Source organism: Cherax quadricarinatus, chromosome 41, assembly GCF_038502225.1.
Source record: "Cherax quadricarinatus isolate ZL_2023a chromosome 41, ASM3850222v1, whole genome shotgun sequence".
Classification (NCBI taxonomy): Eukaryota; Metazoa; Arthropoda; class Malacostraca; order Decapoda; family Parastacidae; genus Cherax; species Cherax quadricarinatus.
Window position 1 is genome coordinate 4,197,226 of NC_091332.1, and position 8,284 is coordinate 4,205,509.

The 8,284-nt window shown below is 45.7% G+C and overlaps 1 protein-coding gene across 4 annotated transcripts in view; it reads right to left on the reverse strand.

Annotated features, from left to right (window-relative positions):
- Positions 1-8,284, reverse strand: part of Syx5 (syntaxin 5) — a 61,776-nt gene that overhangs the window by 44,505 nt on the left and 8,987 nt on the right. Inside the window, exon 1 of one of the 4 annotated variants that reach the window (XM_070092910.1) lies at positions 4,544-4,860. The exons of the other annotated variants lie outside the window; for them this stretch is intronic. The gene's annotated coding sequence lies outside the window, so the exon portion shown is untranslated. Of the gene's footprint in view, positions 1-4,543; positions 4,861-8,284 lie in introns of those variants that run through there. 4 annotated transcript variants of the gene reach the window in all.

The following is an 8,284-nucleotide window of genomic DNA, read 5'->3' on the forward strand; positions in this document are numbered from 1 at the left end:
CCCGCCCATAAACCCCCTAATCTACTCACTACTTTCTCCACTACCCCCTCTGAATTTACCTGCCTAGCCTCCTGCGCATTTGCCATGTATAAAACTCCACAAATCTTCAAATTATCCACCACTGCCCACCCAAACTCCAACCCCAAGCCCCCCCCACCCAAGCACCCACCTCCAGTAAACACGATTTCGCCCTATTAACTCTCATGCCAGACGCCTCCCCAAAAATCCCCAACATCCTCCCCACCGTACGCAATCCCTCCACCCCTTCTATCAGGATAGTGGTATCATCCACATACCCCACAATGCCTAAGCGCCCTTCCCTCTCCCCATTTAATGCTCCCACCCCCTCAACGAGCCCATAGAACGGATGTTGCATACACGCAAACAGAATTTGTGAAAGAGGGAATCCCTGCCGTAATCCCCTCTCCATTTTAACCAGCCTTCCCAATCTGCCATTAACTTGGACCCTTACCATAGCTGATGAGTATAGCGTATCTACCCACCACGCCACTCCCAGTCCAAACCCCAGACGCAACAAACAAGCCCTCAAAAATTTTCTATTCACACAGTCATATGCATTCTCCCAATCAATACCCAAAAGTCCTTCCCCCTCGCAACCCTCCAAAAAGTCCCTTATGCGCCCATGCCCAACTCTCATACTTCGTCCCGGTATACCCATCTGACCCCTATGTACAACCCCACCAATTACCTTCTTCATCCTATTACCTAATATCTTTGCAAAAATCTTGTAGTCAGAACACATTAGTGAAATAGCTCTATACACACTTAAAACACTTCCCACTTGCTTTTTGCGAACCAATACAATCACTCCAATACTTTGTGTCTGACTTAGCTTGCCCTCCCACAGCATACAATTCATCATCTCCACCAGACAAGTCTTAACCCTTAAACGGTCCAAACGTATATATACATTCACTCGCGTAGCGCCCCAAATTTTTTGAGGAAAAAAAATCTTTTCTTTTAAAAGAAAAAAAGAGCATATGGTACCCAGGCACCCCCAATTATTTTAATATGGCGCATAGTGAGTGCGCACACCCATTCTCTCATGTCTAGGTGACTCAGGCTTATTGTGGCAATGTTGAATGAATGACAAAGAAAACGTATATATACGTTTGGGGCGCTATGCGCATGAACGTACATATACGTTTGGACCGTTTAAGGGTTAATATGCTCCCAATGAACTCTGCAAAAATCATTTGAAATCCCATCGATGCCTGGTGCTTTTCCAGTACTCATGTTAAACACTGCCTCCTCAACTTCCCCCACACTAATTGCTCCTCCTATCTCCATCCCCTCCACTTCTTTCTGCCCTAACCCACACCCCCCCTCCAACACTTCCTCAAAAGCATCGCCCTCCCCCCCCTTTCTCCATTTCTCTCGAAACCAGCAATCAGTATAATTACTCATGCCTTCTGTAGTAGTAAGCACCTGACCCTTATGATATCCACCCATATCCTCGCTCACCTCTAATTGCAATATAGCTGACTCCTTCTGCCTTACCCGAAAACGTCTTAAAACACTTCCCGAAGGTTTATCCCCCTACAATACAGCCTCCAATCCTGCCCTCACTCGCACAGCATCAAATCTGTCATTGTGTACCTCCACCAGTCTACCTCGAAGTTGCTCCACGGTCCCATACTGCCTCCCCATTTCCTCCTCATAACACTCGTTCAGCTGACATTCCAAATAATTCTGTAACCCATACCTCCACCTGGCCTCTTCCCGTCCCCTATTTTTAGAGAATCCAGCAATACCCGGCTTAGCTCGCTTCTCCCACCATTCCAAGACACACGACCCCACATCCCTTGATCCCCAAAAAGAGTGCCACCAATCCCCAAAAGCCTCACACACCCCCTCCCCCTTCACAAGTCTCGCATTTAATTTCCAATAACCAGTGTGTATCCTAACCATACCCTCCCAATCAAGATCCGCAATAACCACCCTGTGGTCAGAAAACCCCACATTGAAGGTCCTAACTCCCAGAACGCGTATTGCCTCCGTAGCATAGAGCCTATCCAGTCATGCAGCATAACCTCTTTGTACAAATGTATACTCAACCCTCCAACCACCACTCCCCACTGCATCTAAAACTCCCACATCCCCCAACACATTGCGTAAAAACCCCAACACACACCCCGACCCCCTCGGTTCCACATCACCCTGTCGTATGACACAATTCCAATCTCCTCCTATCACGGTAACTAAAGGCAATCCCCTCAAATAAAAAAGCAAAACAACCCTCACGAAAGTTACCTTAACTGTTGCATTTCCATCCGCCGGTATGTATATTCCTATAAAACAAACCCTTGTCTCACCCCACTCTCCCTCTACCCGCACCACCCTTCCACCCCCACCCTCCTCCCACCCCAACACACGTAAGGGACTGGTTTCCTTCACAGCCACAGCAACCCACCCTTTTAACCTCACCGATCCACTCACATATAACTTACATCCCTTCAAACGCAACTCACATCCAAACTTGTAATTATGCTCCTGTATGAAACATATATCTAAATCAAATCTCCTCAAAAACCATTCCATCCACACTCTCTTAATCTCAGCTCTCAGGCCGTTAACATTAATGGTGACCACCTTGAATTATTACAATAAAGGCGGCTTCCCCCGCCGCTTTTGAAGGTTGCTCGAAAGACGTGGCTGTTGACTATAGCCACGTTTGTCACTTGGTCTATCCAGACCTCTGATCCCCCCCTTTTCCTTCAACCCTTGCAGCACCACAGAACCGGTGCCACCATTCCCCGGGAGATCTAGCACGGTTTTCCAAGGTTTCTTTCCAGATCTCTGCCCTGGTGTTAAGACATCTTCCATATCAGACGTCCCAGCTGCTTGCTTACGTGTGCCACCTCCACACGTTGCCTCAGCATCCATGTCCTCCTGGTGCACCTCAACCACTACCGTGTGCTGCTTACTCTCGTTGCACAAGGTGTCCTCACACTCCTGTGCAGCTGCTACCCCCTCCAATGCCCTCCCATCCTTCTCCCCTTCCTGACTGTCTTCCACCTCCCCCAAGAAGTCTTTCAAGACCTTGTCCAACAGACCATCCTGTTGTAAGTCACTTCTGTCAACAATCGCACCCGTAGATGGTCGCTCAGACACAGTTCCCACAGGTAACGTGGCGCATGCTCCCAACTCCAACTCTGCTCTGTCTACTTCTTCACTCCAACTTCCAGTCGCCTGGCTTGCAGCTTCACCTGTCCCAGGTGCCAAGGAGCCCAGCTGTCGTTCCACAGTTGGTGGCGCCTGTTCCCTCCGTCCCTGCCTTTGATGACATTGGGCCGCCATATGGTCATAAGACCCACACAGCCTACGTTGTCCTGCATAATACAGTGGCCCCCCGGTATTCGATGGCATCGGTATTCGATAAATCCGGTATTCGATGCATTATATCACAAAAAATTTTCCTCGGTATTCGATTGAAAACCCAGTATTCGATATGATTCGTACGAGACCTGTCCACGTGTGGCCTGAACTGCCCTGTGTGTGCCAGTGTTTACAAGCCAGCCAGTGTGCGCGCATCTAAGGATACATTCAGTACATTCCATATTATCACTGTGTTTTGTGCTTGTTTCTGCAAAATAAGTCACCATGGGCCCCAAGAAAGCTTCTAGTGCCAACCCTGTGGTAAAAAAGGGTGAGAATTAGTATGGAAATTAAGAAAGATTTTGAAGGGTTTGGGGCTAACCCTGAGAAGCCTATGCCAGTTGTGGAATCCATTGTGCCTACTTCAAAAATTAAGGAAATGTGTGCAGAGTGGGTTGAAGTGCAAACCTTTATGGATGAAAATCACCCTAACACAGCTATTGCAAGCCGTGCTGGTGACTATTACAATGACAATGTTGTGGCCCATTTTAGACAAATCGTAAAGGAACAGGAGGTACAGAGCTCTATGGACAGATTTGTTGTGCGACAGAGGTCCAGTGACTCTCAAGCTGGTCCTAGTGGCATTAAAAGAAGAAGGGAAGTAACCCTGGAAATGGACTTGCTACCTCAAGTCCTAATGGAAGGGGATTCCCCTTCTAAACACTAACACCTCTCCCCTCCTTCCATCCCATCAATCATCACCAGATCTTCATTAAAGGTAAGTGTCAATTATTTTATTGTTATTGTAATTATTCTATTGCATTAAACTTAATATTTCATGTAGTAAATTTTTTTTTTTCATACTTTTGGGTGTCTTGCACGGATTAATTTGATTTCCATTATTTCTTATGAGGAAAATTGATTCGGTTTTCGATATTATCGGTATTCGATGAGCTCTCAGGAACGGATTAACATCGAATACCGGGGGTCCACTGTATACATAAACCTGTGTTCTGAACTCTTCCATCAGAACGTACGATGGTATAGGTTGTCTCAATGTCATCTTCAAGGTGAAAGATCCCTCTGGCAGCCCCATATAAGGCCCATCCTTCCACACTCCCAACTCTGCCGAATGGATCTTGCCATACCTACGGAATACCTCCACATCATCATATTCCAAGGCCTCAAAGGGGACATTTCTCACCTTTACCCACGTTACATAGCTTGATATGTCATGTAGGCAGACCTCCACTGCAGAATTAACGGTCATCCTCTTTTCTTGGAATGCATCAACTATGCTGGAGTAAAACCCAGCACTCTTGAACTTGATGAAGATCCTGGACACTCCATTCACTGCTACACCTTACAACTCGTCGTTCGGTATGCTGTACACATCGCGGATGATACTTGACAGAAGCACCTGCATTGTAGAACTACTCAGGGTACCACGTACCAGCTCCACACAGACAGTATTTACCCTGCGTCCATGTCTGTCCGCCATTTTGATTGCTACTGCACAGCCTGTCCACATGGCCCAGGAGCGATGAGGACAATGGAATGAGTAATTATGCTGATTATTGGTTTAGGGAGAATTTTAAGCAGGGGGAGGGAGGGAGGGAGAGATTCTAGGAGAAGGAATTCGGGGTATTTTAGGGGAGGAGAGAGCAGTAATAGAGGGTAGGATCAGTGAGGAGAAGGTGGAGGAGGCGGTAATGGGCTTGAGTAGGGGAAAAGCACCGGGCGTTGATGGAATTCCTAATGATTTCTATATTACACATTGGGATTGTATGAAGGAATGTCTGGTCTTGTTTAACTGTATGAAGGAAAGGGGAGTGTTGGGGGAATCGCAGGGCACGGGGGTAGTTGTTTTGGTCTATAAGGGAGGGGGGAAGACCTTGGGTGCTTTTAGGGCAATCTCCCTCATGTGTACTGATTATAAAGTTTTTGCGAAGGTTTTAGGTAATCGTATGAAAAAGGTGCTTGACTGAGTCCTACATAGAGGACAATGTAGGATTCCAGGTCGAAGTATGCGTGAGGGGCATGGAAGAATTAGGGATTTTGTGGAGGGTAGACAAGGGGGGGGGGATCTTGGGGATTGATTGGAAGCAGGCTTATGACAGTGTAGATAGACATATGTTGTGGAGTATTTTACAAAAACAGGGTTTTGGGGATGAGATTGTGCACTGGGTGACTACTTTGTATATGCCTGCAAGGGCCAGGGTACAGGTTAATGGGAAGTTAGGGTTGCTGGTGCAGTTGGGGAAGGGTTTGCGACAGGGTTGCCCCTTGTCTCAAATCCTCTTTGCATGCATGCAGGACCCTTTTTATAGGCTTATAGAGAAAGGAGTGTGGGAACAGGGAGAGGAGGGTCCTGGCAGATGTGGTATTGTGCGGTATGTGGATGACACCACAGTTTTGGTGGGAGGGGAAATAGGATTGGGGAATGTGGGATGTATAATAGAGATTTTTGGTGGGGCGACAGGGATAAGGGTTAATGGAGCAAAGTCAAAGTTATTAGAAGTAGGCACATGGGTAGGGGAGGGGGGGAACTGTATGGGTGGAACAGTGGATAGAATTAAGATATGTGGGGTTGTGTACATGGCGGATGCTGGGGAGGCGCAGAGAATAAATTCCAAGGAAGCTGTGAGTAGAGCGATGGGTAGGATGCGCGGGTGGAGGGCTGGGGATGTAACGTTGCAGCAGAGGGTGGTGGTAGTAAACACACTTGTGTACAGTAAAATGTGGGGAGTGGCAGAAGTATATCCCCTGAGGTCGTGTGATATTCAGGAACTGGAGAGGGTGGTTTTGAGGTATGTGTGGGGTTATGGGAAGCCATGGCTACGGAAGGAGGTGGTGATGATGGGCGTGCGGCAGGGTGGGCTGGGTCTTATACCTTTGGACACACGAGTGAAGGCAGTGTATGTGAAGCAGTGGTACTTGAGGGTGGGAGGGGAGAGGGGTAGAAGGGTGGGAGAGGTAATGGAGGATGTGCAAAAATGGTGGAAGGGGAAGGCACTACTGGTGTGTGAAGATATGGTGCGTAATTTGTTGGCAGTATGGGATGCAAAAAAAAGTAAGGTTAAGTAGGCTTGGGAGGACAGGTAGGCAGGGTAAAGTGATACAGGGAGTAGCAACATACCCGATGTATGATTGGAGGGGCATTTGGGAAGACTTTCAGAAGATCAGATTAAAGCTAAGAGTTCATGAAGTGGTTTATAGATTCTTTATGGGAATTCTAGCTACAAGGTCAGCGCTACATAGAATGGGCTATGTAGGTGCGGGCACTTGTTTGCATTGTGGGGAAGAGGAGACTGCTTTTCATGCTGTATATTTTTGTGAAAACTTGGAGGTTGTAAGGACATGGTTAGCAAGGGTCCTGGGTATAGTGGCGGGAGGGGGGAGAAACATTTCGACTTTGAGGGCTTTGCATTTTGATGTGGGTGGGGTTTCCAAGGACATTCGGAGGGCAGTGATGTATGTAGTGGCAGATTTTTTGTATGTGTCTTGGTGCATGCGGGAGGTGGGGGATGATTGTAGGGTGCGGACGCTTGCGGCGAGTGTGTATCGTACAGTTTGCAGAAATAGGCTACTATATGGGAGGGTGTGGGTAAATAGTTTTCCCTTGGGTTATCGTAATCTGACGGTAGGTGTAATGTTAGGGTTGGGTGTAGTTTAGAGCTGGAATGGGTTGTTTCTCCCTAAACTGGCATTTTTGTTCCGTTTTGAGATTAGTGGAGGATGGAAGGTGGAATAAAAGTGTGTGGTAGTGGAATATATGGGTGTCAAGTCGTTAGGAATGAGGGGGGGGGGGTAGGGGGGTGAACTGGTGACATTTGGTTAAGAGACAGGGGCTTTATGACTTTAGACGTCAGGTACGGACTTGAGCATGAAAGGGAACGTGAGTTTGTGTTTTTTAATACAGATAGCATGGGGTGGCTTTCTGAAGTGTCTTTTGCCAGGATGGTTTTTTAATGACTGAGGTAGTACTGCTCTGTACATGTTTTATTAGGAGCCATAAGTTATATTATGTAACTTAGTGCGTGGCAAAGTCTGATATTGCTCTGGAACATTGTTAATAAATATATATATCTTGTTGAACATGATAATACATAAAAATGGGAATGTGTATTAGAGTGTGAGTTTCAATATCTAGTGTACTGTTACCATTTTAGTTGGTACCCTTCACTTTGTCAAGTAATTACTATCTATATATTGTTATAAGTTTTATTTTAGTTCTTATTTTATAAGTTTAAGTGAACAAATGTAAGATGTTGTGACGTCTAGTGCAAGTGGCATTTATCTTGCACTGGGGAAAAGGGGAAGTGTAATTTAATTATGATTGGATCATAACGACATGTCATTGAATGTATGTACACTGTATTTAGAAGACGGGAAGGATTGTGAGGATTATCAATATATGTATTAATTCTTATGTAAATTTCATGGAATTCAGCGTAATAACAATGTACACCTATTACTCGGATGATAAGTATAATTGATATTTTTACGCTTATTGTAATATATTTTTGATTGATGAAATGTATAATCTGGTATTTAGCATTGGAGTAAAGAGAGAAAAAGCATTGGGGATGGGGGATATTTGGTGTCAGCACAAAGATGAACCAGCAGTGTGTATTTAGAAAACGGAAATTTTTTATTTTTTCTGTGGCGGAGTCGATAAGGGGTTCTTTTATTCTTTTATTTTAATGTATTGTAATGTCTTTTTAAATAAAATATAAAAACGAAACAATTACCATCAATGACTGATTGTGGTTATGAGTGGTGAAGGCAGACAGTTACTAGGCATGTGGGGGGGGGGGGGTTGAAGTGTCAGCGGTAGTGTATTAAATCCACCACCGTGCACAATATTGATTATTACCATAGGGTATATGAGGGTTAGGGTGTGGATTGTGTTCTATGGTGGATGTGAGCCATCATGTTCAGA